The following is a 14,030-nucleotide window of genomic DNA, read 5'->3' on the forward strand; positions in this document are numbered from 1 at the left end:
CATTCATGCTCTACTGTCTGTGTAGTTCATGCTACTATGACAGATACCTTTTATCTGGCTGAGTGCGCAGTGACTGACGTCGGTTGAGTAGATACCGTCTGCTGGCCCTGTGCTAAGCACTAAACACACTGTGTTATTTCATACAGCTTAGGCCAGGTGATGCAGCTTGATAGCATCCTTTGAGATTGAGTCATATGACGGCTGAATAGCAGTGTGTATCATGCCACATTATTATAAACCTTAGGGTTGTTCCTTTTTGTTTTCCCCCTATTGGCAGTGTCTCACGATTGGGATGTTAGCCATTGAGAGAGAGAGAGAGAGTGGGACTTTTATGATTTGGGAATAAAGTGCATATTGCTGTTCTACCTATTAGACCCCTGAAATTAACTAGTTGTAAGAGAGATGGTGAAAGAATGTTTTAATTTCTTTTCTGTTGCTGTGATAAGACACTAGGACCAAGGCAGCTTATACAAGAGTCTAACTGGGTTATGTGTGGTTCCACAGGCTTAGAGTCTCTAGTGGCACAGTGCAAGCCTGGCAGCAGGCAACAGGCAGCCAAGTGCTCAGATCTTGATGCACAAGCTGGAGACAGAGACCATGCTGGCATGGCACAAGTCTTTTAAAGCCTCAGAGATCTCATACTCCTTCCCAGACAGTTCCATCAACTGAGGACCAAGTATTCAAACGTACAGGCCTATGGGGACGGTCGCGGTCTAACACTGTGGCATCCGTGAGGAAAGGAACAGTTGCCCTCTTCCCGTCCTCTCCTGTGTATTCATACCTGCAGCATCCAGCTACTGTGCTCTGACCTGGCCAGGTGGAGCGCTCCCACTTCCAGCTGTCCAGGCTTGTCAGTTGTCCGGAGAGCAGGGTTGAAACGGAAGTCCCTTCATCTCCGTTGTCCATTGTGGTGTTTGTTGCCTAGCGTAGTAGGTGACAGCTGTAGTAGTGTGCAGAAGAGATCTGAATGGCAGGTTCAGATATCAAAGGAATTACATAGTTATTTACTTCAACCCTAAATTCTGACCTTACCTGAAAATGTGTACAAATCCAGTCAGCTGTCGCGCTGTCACATTTGCTCATCCCTGCGTTTGACACTCTGACGTCCTCCTCTGCCCTCAGTTCTCTAATGTTCATCCTGAGCTCACCACCCAGCTTCCCGGCCCGCTCTTCATTGCCTCTGTTTCAGGAACTTGCTCTGTAGTCACTCCTCAGTCCTGAGCGTTTGCTTCCAAATCCCCTTAAAGTCCTCTGCTCCCTGGGCTGGAGCCCGCTCTGTAGACCAGGCTGTCCTCAAACTCACAGAGATCTACCTGCCTCTGCCTCCACAGTACTGGGATTAAAGGCCTGCACCACCATCTTGGATAAAAAGTGATCTTTCTAAACAGCACATTGGTCAGTCTTTGCTTTGTCACCACACCATTAAAATATTTCAATGGTTTCTTTCTGCTCCTCCAACACTCCCAGGCCTGCTAGCGTGGTCAGCAGAGCGCTTAGCCCTCTCTCCACCGTGGACGCTCCGCTTCTGCCCTGCCCTATCATGCCCCCATTTCATTGGCTGTGCGCCTTTGCACAGGCTTTCTCGCTTTCAGTTGCTGTTCCTCAGCTCTCCCTCCGCAAATCTCCTGTGCAGCATGGATCATGACTCCCACTTACGGTTGTGGTTTTCAAAACTCAGCCAGTAGCCTGTGCTTCTGTTCACCTGTCCCTACACTGAGCAGTTGTGCTTGCGTGCACAGTGCTAGGCCTTGCTAATGTATCAGTGACCAGAACACAGACATGCCCTCAGTCCATAAGGTAAACAGAGGTAGGGCTTGGTGTTGAGTGCCTACTGCTCCTGGCAAAGACCTGAGGTCAGTTCTCAGCACACTGCTCAGGTGGCTCACAGCCTTCTGTAAGTCCATCCCAGGGCATCTCACACCCTCTTCTGGCCTCTGCAGACGTCCCTCCTTCTCGCCCCCACCACCACCACATGCACACACAATTAAAATTAATACACCTGAAGCAGTGTTCCATAAACTTTCAGCTGCAGTAAGTGTGGTGAATGTTGTTACGTGGTATATGTGGAATGGCAGTCTGTGAGTCTTGGTGCGCAGTGAAGATTGTGTTTCACGTGCTTGGAGGATACGCAGCCCTTGGCTGGGGGGTGTTGATTTGCTTGTTGATTCTTCATTGGCCCCATGGATACTTGTTCTTGTTCCAATAAAAAACTTGTCAGCTAGTGTAAAGCCTCGGGATTTAGGACGTCGTTGGTTTTCCTACGCCATCGGTTCATCTTGTCCCGTATCCTGTGTCTTTTACAGAGCCCCATTTCCTGTGTGCTGCCAGAGTGCAAGCCCACTACACTGGAAGTCTGCTAGTGACTCGTGAGAACCTGTATGTAGACAGGCCAGCTGGGCTGAGGCCCCGCCCACCATAAGCGCTGCGGCTGGCTGGGGTCTTAGAGTACTGCAGCCTGTGGGTTCTCCGGGCCCTTGCGGTCCTCGGCCTTTGCTGCTGTGCGCTCTTTCCTTCCCTAATCTTTCAAAGACAGGAGTATTTGGGAGTAATGAAAGATACGGAGGGATGGGAGAGGTGGCTCGGTGATTAAGGGCACTTGCTGCTCTTGCAGAGGACCTGAGTTGAGGTTGCAGCACCACGTCTGGCAGCTCGGAACTGCCTGTAACTCCAGCTCCAGGGAATCTGACGCCCTCTTCTGCCAACGGGGGTACCTACACATACAGAAATTACAAAAAATTAAAGATTATAGGAAATAGGAATTTTAGAGGAATGAATATTTTGTTAAATTTAGGAACTTAAAATAAAGTACTATATTTTGTATTAAAGGTTGTGTCCTAGTTTGCTTCTGTGGGTAGCAATGCTTTATTACCTAGAAGTAAGCCGGGGAGGACGGGATTATTTCAGCTTACAGATAGTAGTCCATCATCAAAAGAAGGCAAGGTCGGACTTCAAGCAGGGCAGGAATGGAAGCAGGGGCCATGGAGGAAAACCGCTTACAGGCTTGCTCCCTACGGTTTGCTCAGTTTGCTTTCTTACGCAACCCTGTACCTGTTGCTCGTGGGGAGCACCACCCACAGTGGACTGGGCCCTTCTCATCAACCGTCAGTTAAGAAAGTGCTCCACAGACTTGCCACAGGCCAGTCTGATGGAGGTAACTTCTTAACCTAGGCTCCCTTTTCCAAGATGGCTCCGATTTGTGTCAAGTTGACAAATCAGCTAGTATGTGTCTATGTTATACGTGTGTGTGTGGTGTGTGTGTGTGTGTGTGTGTGTGTGTGTGTTAAGGGATTGTTTGAACCCAGAGTCTTTGTTGTTGGTACTTGGTAAGTGACCTGCCACTGAGGTATGCCCTATCCCAGGGTTTTCTTTTTTTAATGCTCAAAACTACTTTGTCCATTTTAGTTCAAGACACTGAAAATTAGTATAAATTTCTCTTAAAAACTGATGCCAAATAATTTGTTATCAGATTAAGTAATTAAATACAATATTGCATAGAGGATAGTTTGCTGTCTTTTATTTCTCACACATAGGATTCCTTTTGTATACTTGAGACATTTTAAAAACATTGTAGGCATTAGTTCTTTACCCTGAGCACTCTTGTTAACATCATTTATTTCTTTTTATAATGGCTAGACAATTGGCCATTCAGCACTCCTTCAGTGATTCACATCTTGTTAATACGTGAGATGCTGATTACACCCTCACTGAACATGCAAGCTGTGCTGTAGTCTTTTGTCTCAGAAACAGTAGCACAGTATTGACAAGAGACTGACTACAAAAAGACAACGCGACAGAAAACTAATCAAGTGCCACTTTAGGAAGCACTGCTGTGTCTTTGATGTAAGTCCATATAATGTACAAAGAAGCACCAAACGCTGTGCCACAGTGAACTACACTGGCGCACTTTTGTGTTGTGTCACTGTGAGAAAAAGTCTGCGTGCAAGCAGCATCACAGCCAGACTTGATGCCTGAGATCCGGTGCCTCACGTCTGAGCAGTCTCATTTGAGCCATTTACTGATGGCGTGTTAAATTCTTCTTTTTTTTTTTTAACTGGAAACTTCTTATTCATTCATTTACTTATTCTATTGAGTGTACAGTGAAAGATGGCAAACAGGCTGGGAGGGAGGGAGAGCACCACCTGTGGGTTAGGAGGAAGGGCCGGCTTTCTGTGCTGAGAGGATGAAGCTGCTTCTTTATGTGTGACTCGTGCCAGTCAGTCCAGCTGGGCTGTATAGTCCTGTGGCTTTATCGAGAAGCACGCCTCTGGCCTCTCTCCTGATCGCCCAGGGCAGTCAGGGATCCGTTCAGTCCCAACACTAGGTGAGCTGGAGGCCTACCTGGTCTTCTTAGCAAGTTGTGTTTCCAGGACAGCTGGGCTGGGCTTGTAGATTGTCCTGGAAGTTACCTGTGGTGAAAGTAGTTCCTGGTCGCTATGTGCTCCCTGAGCACCCTGCCCACTCCTTCCCTGACCCCTCATTTGACCATGAGGATCTAGATGGAACCAGATGATGCTGACGTTCTCTTCCACATGCCCGCACCTTACATTCTTAAGTCTTCAGGTATTTAACACAAGCTAAAATCTCAGCCACATTTCTTCAGAATCAGCGTGTATGTGTGGTGTGTGTGTGTGTGTGTGTGTGTGTGTGTGTACACATGTACATACATACATGAGGCAGGGGTTCTCTGTGTAGCCCTGACTGTCCTGAACTATTTTTTAGACCAGGTTAGCCTCAATCTCAGCGATCTGCTTCTGGAGTGCTGAGATTAAAGGCATGTACCACCACACTCAGCTCAGAATCTGTATATTTTAAGAAGTAGTTAAAGTCAGGTGTCTTAACTGTAGTAAAAAGAGGAAGAAGAAGAAGAAGGAGGAGGAGGAGGAGGAGGAGAAGGAGAAGAAGAAATAACATTAATCAAATTCACTTGTTCAATTTAACCAACAATGAATGAGATGTTCAGTTATAAAGTCCAAGTCCTCCATCTTGAATTTCAACTAGATCCCCCTGCATTCATTCATAATGCAAAAACGTTGCCAGTCTAGACATCTGTGTGCCCTCCACTTAGACATGATAATTTTCCTGTAACATTTGCTTTGTATCTGTGTGGATTTTGTTTTGAACTGGACCATATGAAGATGATCTGCAAGCATCATCAGGAGTTTACCTTCCATTCATCCATGGCATATCTTTAGAGTAAGGACATGCTTATACATAACTGTGGTTATTATACCTGAGGCAATGACTCTCTCATAAAGCCCTCTGAGGTTCAGGCTCTAGATCCACATGTCCTAGTACCTCAGGAAATGTCTTATTTATTAAATAGTTTTGTTATATAGTTGAGAAAAAGTCCAAGCCTTTTGCTGTTGTTCTTGTTTCTCTGTGTAGCACTGGCTGTCCTGGAACTCTGCAAACCAGACCAGACTTGAACTCAGAGATCCGCTTGCCTTCTCCTCCATAGAGGCATGCACCTCATGCCTGGATAAGACCATCTCTTCTTAAGCATTGACATGCTGCAAGAGTAATCTAGAGTTAGACATTGGATTCATCATTTTGTTTAAGAGCTTTTCAAAAAAAAAAGGAGCTTTTTTCCTTCTGATGCAGGGATTGAACCTATAGCCCTGCACACTAAGCAAACACCCCACCAAGCTCCAGCCTCAGCTCTCCTTGTTTTTAAGCATGTGTGTGTGTGCTCGTGTGCCTGTGTGTAGATGGCATGTTTCCTGTTGCATGTCAGGTCCCCCCCAAGCGATTGAGACAGGTCTCGGTGAGGCTGGCAACACAAGCCTTAATGGTTCACTTCCCGAAGAACTGGAGTTACAGGCACGCACCATGCCCAGGCCGCAGGGATTGGAGCTCCGGTGTCTAAGCTCTCTTAGCTTCTGAGCTGTATCTTCATCTTTTCCCTGGGGGAGGCTGGGGAGGGAGGGCTGGGATGTGCTTGCCCTCACTCTGTAGCCGAGCCGTGAGCTTGTGGTCCCCATTAGACCCCTGGGCAGGTAGAACACAGCCCTGTGCCACCAGGCCTAGCTTGTTTTACAAATACTTGGTATAGAAGTATACACTTCACATGAAAATTCCATACACTTCCTCATTTGTTGTAAGAAGAACCCTGAGCGAGTCAGGGCAGGCGACTCCGTGTCTTCATTGAGGAAATACAGAAAGAGGATTCACTTGTTGTTTGCTGAATGCTGTTCTTAATCTGGCCTTTATGATATAAGAAAATAATTTTACATTTCTTAAAAGGACAGGGTACTGCATTTTAGGGATAAATGGTTCTTTTTGCATTCTCTTTGCCTGTATTTCATGAGATTCGGCAGTGCTCCCCCTCCAAGTATCTTGTCCTTGTACATTCCCAGACTTTCTTATTAGCATAACCACTTTATTGTAAAGGACAGGAAAGGAGCGTCAACATTTAGTCAGTCCTACAAATGTGACAATACTAACCAGGACATTCACGGAACTAAGTCTTTGCATGAGTTAGTAGCTGTGGGTTTTCTTTACTTTGTACACACAAAAGCGTAGGCATCGTACTTGTCTTAGTCAGGGTCACGGTTGCTGTCATGAAACACCGTGACCAAATCAGCTTGGGGACAAAAGGGTTTATTTGGCTTACACTTCCACATCGCTGCTCATTATTGAAGGAAGGAAGTCAGGGCAGGAGCTGAGGCAGAAGCCATGGAGGAGTGTGGCTTACTGGCTTGCTCCTCATGGCCTTCTTATAGAACCCAGGACCACCAGCCCAGGGGTTGGTATAAAAGCAACATTTATTTGCCTGATTTCATTGTTGTCTCCGGGGCTTATTGCCTCTGTCTGCTAACCTAGACCTCGTCCTGGAAGCTTCTGGCCTCTGTACAATCTACCCCAGGCCTAGAATGTTTTTAGCCTCTGAGATTTACTGCTTAATGAGCTCACCCTTACTTGTTCTTTCTGAGCTCTGGGCTGCCTGGTTCAACTCAGCTGTTCTCGCTCAAACTCCTCTCCAAACTGATGAATGCAATCTGGTTTCTCCCTGTTTCTCACTGAATTGCTTTGCTTGGCCTCAAACTATCCCTAGCAATGTTTTAATCTTTTGGCTCATTCTCTGTAAAACTCTCCCAGTAAAACTGCCTCTAAATTCCATGAACTGAAGTGCCACGAACTCAGCTCCACTGCACAACTGACTGAATGTAACTCAGAGATCTGCATGCCTGTTTCCTGAGTGCTGGCGTGAAAGGCATGTACCACCATACCCAAACCCAAGCTTTTCTTTACCTGAAACTTGCTCTACACCAGGCTGGCCTTGAATTCAGAAGTCTGCTTGCTTCTGTCTCCTGGAATTAAAAGGCATGTCTGTATTCTAGCCAGATCCTATAGACATAGAAGGTCTTGGTTGTGATCTCTTGCCAGAGCAGCCATGTTCTGATTAAATTCCTCTACAGAACTACCCACAAGGGGCTAGGCCCACCCACTTCAAATCATTAATTAATTAAGAAAAAGCCTTTTAGCCAGATCTTATGGAGGCAATTTCTCAACTGAGGTTCCTTCCTTCAGATGACTCTTAACTTGTGTGAGGTTGACATAAAAGTAGCCAGCACAATACTGAAACCAAGTCCATACAGACCAGTGTGCACCAGCAACATTCCTCATTTTTGCCGTGCTGTGTCCTCCCACTGTCTGACCCAGGATTGCTCTCGTTTACTTTTTTTTTTTTTTAACTTCTAATGGTACCTTTTAAAAAGGAGAAAAAAACAATTAGAAGAAATACTTTTTAAATGGTAAGTTATATTTTTGATGTAAGGATTTTCCTAGCTAGAGGTTCATTTTATATTTAAAACAAGGGGTGTCTTTCCCAATCTGTGGTTGCAGCTGCTGCATGGCATGATATGGGTAAAAATGACTACTTATTATGTAACTTTACCGCATAAACTAATTTTTAAATGTTACTAACCCACTGGACTTTGTAAATATTTATTAAAACTAAGTTTCAATGAAACCATTTCTTTCTTGTATGTTAATGATACTTTAAGAGTGATGTTTGGTTTTGCTTAGAATTATCATTTTACTCTGCTCGATAATCCTGTGCTTTATTCTAATATTACACCAGGGCTTGAATTTTTGAGGCAAAAAGAGAAAGATCTAAAGTTAGCTCAGGTCTGTGACAGAAGCATTGAGAGCCCAGCTCTGAAGGATGCTCTTTTTCTCTCTCAGTGACCATGAACCAGACTGAGCATAACCTGACAGTGTCCCAGATTCCAGCCCCGCAAACGTGGCATGTGCTTTATGCAGACAAGTTCACCTGCAAAGATGACGCGGAGAGCTCCCAGGTGGAAGATATTCCATTTGAAATGGTGTTACTAAACCCAGATGCCGAAGGAAATCCATTTGATCATTTTAGTGCTAGAGAATCTGGTAAGATGTGCACTTAAATATACTATCATACACAGTGAGATTTGTATACAGATGTCTTCATGTTACCTTTTTAGAATGTTAAAAACAAAAAGCAGCTGAAGTTTAAAAAGCAAATTTTATATAGCCTGACTTTGAATATATTAAAGACAGAAACAAATTATAAAATTAACAGGTAGTTGTAGATACAGGACCATAGAATTGGTGTGTGTATATATATATATTTGGTTTTCTTTATACAGTTTAAATCTTGATTTTAGGATATTTTGGCACTTTTTATAAATAAAAATGTTCATGAGTCGAGCAATTTACATTGAGGTATAAACTGCTTGGTAGAAATTTCCCTTCCGTTGATTTTGAGCAGATTCACACCTTGCTTGGTTCTTCCTTAGTAATGACCAAGTCTGTGGCGTTTTCTGGAATCAGATTTACTCCCACAAGTCTTCATTAAGATTTTTAAGCCACTGTGCCTTGGCCTACTGAAGTCGGTTCTAGCCACATAGACTTTACTGGCATGAGCATGATACATGTGCTCTACCTGTGACCGGTGTGTCAGTCAACACGCTGGAGTAAGCGTGAAGGACCAGGCTTTAGGGCTCAGTTCTTCATGAGTCCCTGGCCGCTTAAATAAGTAAATGAAGAAATGCTGTGGGGTCATTGGCCATAAAGCAGAGGCGCTGAGCAAGAGTCAGGCCACATGGGCTTACTGATTGTTAAGTTCAGCGTGTAAGTGTGCCACAGCTAGGAAAACCAATCGTGTGTAAAAACTGGTCACGAGTGGAGGTGAAATGATGAACCCTTCTTCAAAGCATCTTCTGATTTGAAAAAGTTTAGAATGACAGTAGTTTTAAACCGTTACTCCTGAGGAGGAGTAACAGGCGTTCACGATGCTTGGGAGAACAAGTGAACTTAGGCTGTGTCTGGCTGATGACACCCCAGGCTGCAGACCCTTACTGGAAGTTAGTGTGCCCTGTGTTACTTTTGCAAGCCACTCGGTGTTCTGTGTGCTGTAAGACTGCATCAGTGAGACCCAGGACAGTGGACAGCACCGCGGGAGAGGAGTTGGACTGACGACGGCCTGTTGGTCCTGCCGCACTTGCTTAGGACTGCTGGGGCTGCGAGTCGCTGGGCCATGGGCTTCCCTTGCTGCCTGACTGACAGCTAGACTTGCTGCTCTTCGAATCCTGACAGACATTTTTCTTGCCCTGGCTCTTACTTCCCTTCTTTGTTAATTTTTTTTCTCGTCCCCAATTTGGCATCTGAACTTTGACCCTATAGCATATTTGCTGTGCCGGGATCTCTAAATGTGAGTCTTGCTTGCCCTGACTTTTCCTGACCTGTGCCCACACCTCTAGTGCTTCCCTCGCATCCAGAGCTCCGGCTTGCTGTTCTTTGGAGTTCATACAAATGATTCTAATCCGTCTGTTAGTCCTAGGCTTTCTGGCCTGCTTTTTTCTGGCTTTTATTACTGATTTGCTATCCAGAAGCTTATTCTAAAATGTGAAAGTTACACAGGTCAACCACTGACAATCTGTAAAGCTTCACTTAGTTGTGAGATTCTGTGCAGAGCCACTCTGCAGGGACTGATTGTTTAAGAGTCACAGGAACCCAGGAGGGCCTTGGGACTATTGAAAACCAGTCTGAGGTTGGCTTGCTTTCTGAAAGTCACCTCATTCTGTTGCCTGAAGCCTTGTGGGTGGTCTGCGCTGGCATCTAAGTTGATGGTTCATGCCCATCACATCTAGAGAAGAAGCTTTTCTTTTGCTTTTTTATTATCATTGCCTTTGTTTTTCAAAAATACAAAATTGGGAGGCAGAGGCAGGCAGATCTCTGTGGGTTCAAAACCAGTCTGGTCTACATTGTGAGTTCCAGGACAGCCAGAACTACACAGTGAGACCGTGTGTCAAAACAACAGCAACAAAAACAAAATAAAATAAATAAAAATTAAATTCCAGTCTCCCCTCTGAGACTCAGGCTTGTAAGCTAGGCACTGAGCCAGCCGTGAAGTTGCTGCTGCTGTCTAAAGGCTGCTCCACATGGTGTGGGCGACACGCAGGGTTTGTGGTGCATCTTAAGCGGGCGCTTCCTGTTGTACAGCATGTTTTTAGGAAGTCTCCAGTTCTTTTAGAAACCTGTTCATTTGTCTAATTATATACTCTGGGTAAAAAATATTTGATTTTCTGCGTTTTTTATTTAGAATTGACTAGTAACCTACAACCTACAAGCAATAAGTCAATGTGGCATGCTGGTCACTTTATGTCCCACAACTGTCTCTTTCCTTCAGTGCAGTTAACAGTGCACCCCAAATCCAAACTGCGGCTGCTGCTAGTGGTTGCTTTAAAAATGTGTGTGTTGTAGTTCTCTCTTAACCCGGCTGGTCTTTGTTACTTATTTAACGACCTTTATGGTACAGGAACTGAGCTGTATTAATCTGATTTAATACTCTAAGCTAGTCTGCCTTCCTCTTTTCCAAAATCCCCGAGATGCTTACATTTTATGGCTCTCTCTGCTCCAGGAGCCCTTTTTGTGTCTCCTCCTGTACTTCCTTTCTCTCTCTTCTCCTCCCCTGGCTGACAAGAAGTCCAGCCCTGCTCTCTCCCCTGCTCAGTGATTGGCTGTTAAGCTGTTTTCTTGACACATCAGGGCATAACTGGGGAGCACAGTTTAGACAGGAGATTCTCAGAACGAAGTATGGGGCACAGAAACCAGCACTGGACTCCTTACCCACTGCAGTACCGTTCTGCCACTGGTCAGTCCCTGATGTGCAGTGCAAGTCTCATTTTACTAAACCAACTAAGGCAAAGTTGATGCCATTTAACATCATATAAGGCTTTTGAGTAGAAAAAATGGAATTGCTTCCTTAAAAGAATTTAAGAGGGAGTTGGACAAGTGGAAGGAGCTGGGGGCGGGGAAGGGAGGGTAGAAATGATATAATGCATTACTCATATTTGAAATGCTCAAACATATTAAAAAATTAAGAGATTAAAAAATCGTACTAACTATATTTTCTCCTCCTATTCGAAGTACTTAAGTCTTGAGAGCTTGTTGTCTAAAGTGAGCAGCTAGTTTTTGTTGAAATAACATTATAGGCTTTCCTGTATTGTCTAGACTTCAGCATGCACATTATGCTTTTCTGTTTTCCATTCATGTTCCAAAGATAGATGGGCTGTCCGCTTAGCGCTGGTGAATATTGCAACTGCAGAGCTTAATGTAACAGAAAAACTCTAGTGCCTGTGATGAGGCATTAAGGAAGAGAAGCCCTAAGGCTTCTTGCTCCAGAGGGACGAAGTTCCTCTCACACGTCTCTGTGCTGTAGCACCATCATTCGGTGTGTAAAACGTGAGGGTAGACAGATCTGCAGATGGTTTGGAGTTGTAGCTGGTGTTGAGACACCTGTGGGTGGGAAGTCACTGCTGTCCGTCGGGAGGTGAGCTGGGCAGGAAGTGCCTCACTTCTCTGCTCGCCCTCTGAGGCGTCTGCCACGGAGCCACTCTCCGAGCACGCTCCCAGCTCAGGCCATGGAGCCACTCTCCGAGCACGCTCCCAGCTCAGTGTCAGCGCTCTGTGATCCTCACGGCTCCTTCTGAGTGTTCACCATCTGCTGCATATTCATCTAAGAGTTTTCTTTCGTGCGTATTGACTTTTAGTTACCCACCTGCTTTAAAATTAGATTGTAATTCCAGTGTGAACAACAGAAATTGCTTTCTTGTGACTGCTAGAGGCGGAACAAACGTCAAATTCATAGCTGAAGCGAAAGCAGAGACATGCCTCAGAGCTGATCTGTTTAAAGAGGAAATAATAATAAAGCCTGGAGTGGAAAGCCAGCGTCTCTATCGCTCAAGTGTGTTACAGACAGGCTCGCGGTAACACATGCTTATCAAAGACTTCCTCAACAAAATCTGAGCCATGTCTTAGTTTAGTTTATTTAATATATTAATCCAATCAAATATTTTTCTTTGCTCTCTAATCTATAATTTTTCTTTGCTTATAATCTTAGCTCCTTCTGGGAGATACATTTACTACTGAATAAAGTCCCTTTATCCTTATAGTTATTGTTTTCTTTTAATGGTGATCTGTTATGTGATGAGGCCTGAAACCTGACTCTGCAATGAGTACTTTACAAAGTATTACAAATAAATAGAATTTCAAATAGATGCTTTGTGTAATTATTTAATGCAAAGAAGGAAAGATTAGAAACCAAAATCGGAACAATGCTAGTGTAAGGAATGTTGTTGGCCTACAGCTGCCACCATATTGAAGGGATCTGCATTTTCTCCTTGTCCTGCACTGTAGGAGACCCACGATTTCGGTGCCGCTATTCTAAAGTGCAGTCTCCTGTGCAAAGAGCTGAAAACTGCCCCCCGCTAGCACCTGACGCTTTCTCCTGCCAGCTGATCCAGCCTCTTCGTGTCACCAGAACCGTGTTGTCACTTGTGTAGTAGAGCAGGAGAGACACCCAGTGGCAGAAGGACTTCTTGCTGCTTCTGGTTCTCTTGCTGGTGGCCCCAGAATGGTGGAGTGTGAGCTATCTGCTGTTTTTCCTGGGATATCTGTCTCTTGGTTTGTGTTTCCAAAATGACTTGTTGGATGGTTCAATTATTTTTCTTTTCTCTTTGTTAACTGCCACTGACTGCAGACAGGACCTGACCTCACCTCAGGGTCCTCAGGGCAGTAAATACACGTCCGTCCACAGCTCCGCAGAGTGCTCCCTGCCCCCTCAGTAGTGCATACTGCTGTCCCTAGAATGGAAAAGCCCTGCCTTAGGGACCACTGTGGATTTACAGCCCCGTGTACAGCCCCATGTCAGCACATGCCATGCCCATGGGTACAGCCAGCCACAGTTGGACAGTGTTATGGGAAATTTTGTTTACACTGGAAACACACCAGCTTAACTGTTCCCTAAGCAACAAAGTATAATATCTCTTTACATAGCCTTTGTGTTGTATTAGGCATTGAAGATAATCTACATGTGATCTATAGTGTACAACATGATACACATGATAATTTATGCATGAATACCATGGGTTTTATTTAAGGGAATTGAGAAGCCATAGATTCTGATGTTTAAGGGGTTCCTGAGACCAGTCCCCCTTGGATTGAAAAGGAAAACTAAATTAAATCAACCCCTTAAATTCAAAACCTTGGAATTCCCAAGATTTGAACTTGAAATTCCTTAGAAATTTTTCCTGAAATTTCTCAAATAAAAACTGAATTCCATGTATGTTGTGAGGTCACGTGGTCACAGGATACCAATGGCCAAAGTTACATCGCGCGTGTCCTCATAGTCACTGTAGCTAACGCCTGTGTTCTTACTTGGTTCTTATCTTTGCAGCCAGTCTCCTTTGCTCATAGCTTCTGCTCACACGAGACTTTGACATCATCCCTGCCTGTGTGACTGCTGGCCTAGCCCGCCGTTAGCTCTCTTCAGCGTCAGCTTTGTTCGTTGAAATTCTGAGGAGACAATATGATTCATCTAGCTTTGTTCTTGCCTTGGTGACCATTTGTTTGTTGTCATACGGTTTCCTCTTTGGCAGTAGCTACCACACATACCAGAGAAGGGGGCTCTGGTCATGACGTCTTACAGCTGGAGCATTCCAGAACTGTGGTCCCTCATGTTCACTATTATCGCAATCACTGTGGGCTTC

The sequence above is a fragment of the Acomys russatus genome, chromosome 18 (genome assembly GCF_903995435.1).
Source record: "Acomys russatus chromosome 18, mAcoRus1.1, whole genome shotgun sequence".
NCBI classification, from domain to species: domain Eukaryota; kingdom Metazoa; phylum Chordata; class Mammalia; order Rodentia; family Muridae; genus Acomys; species Acomys russatus.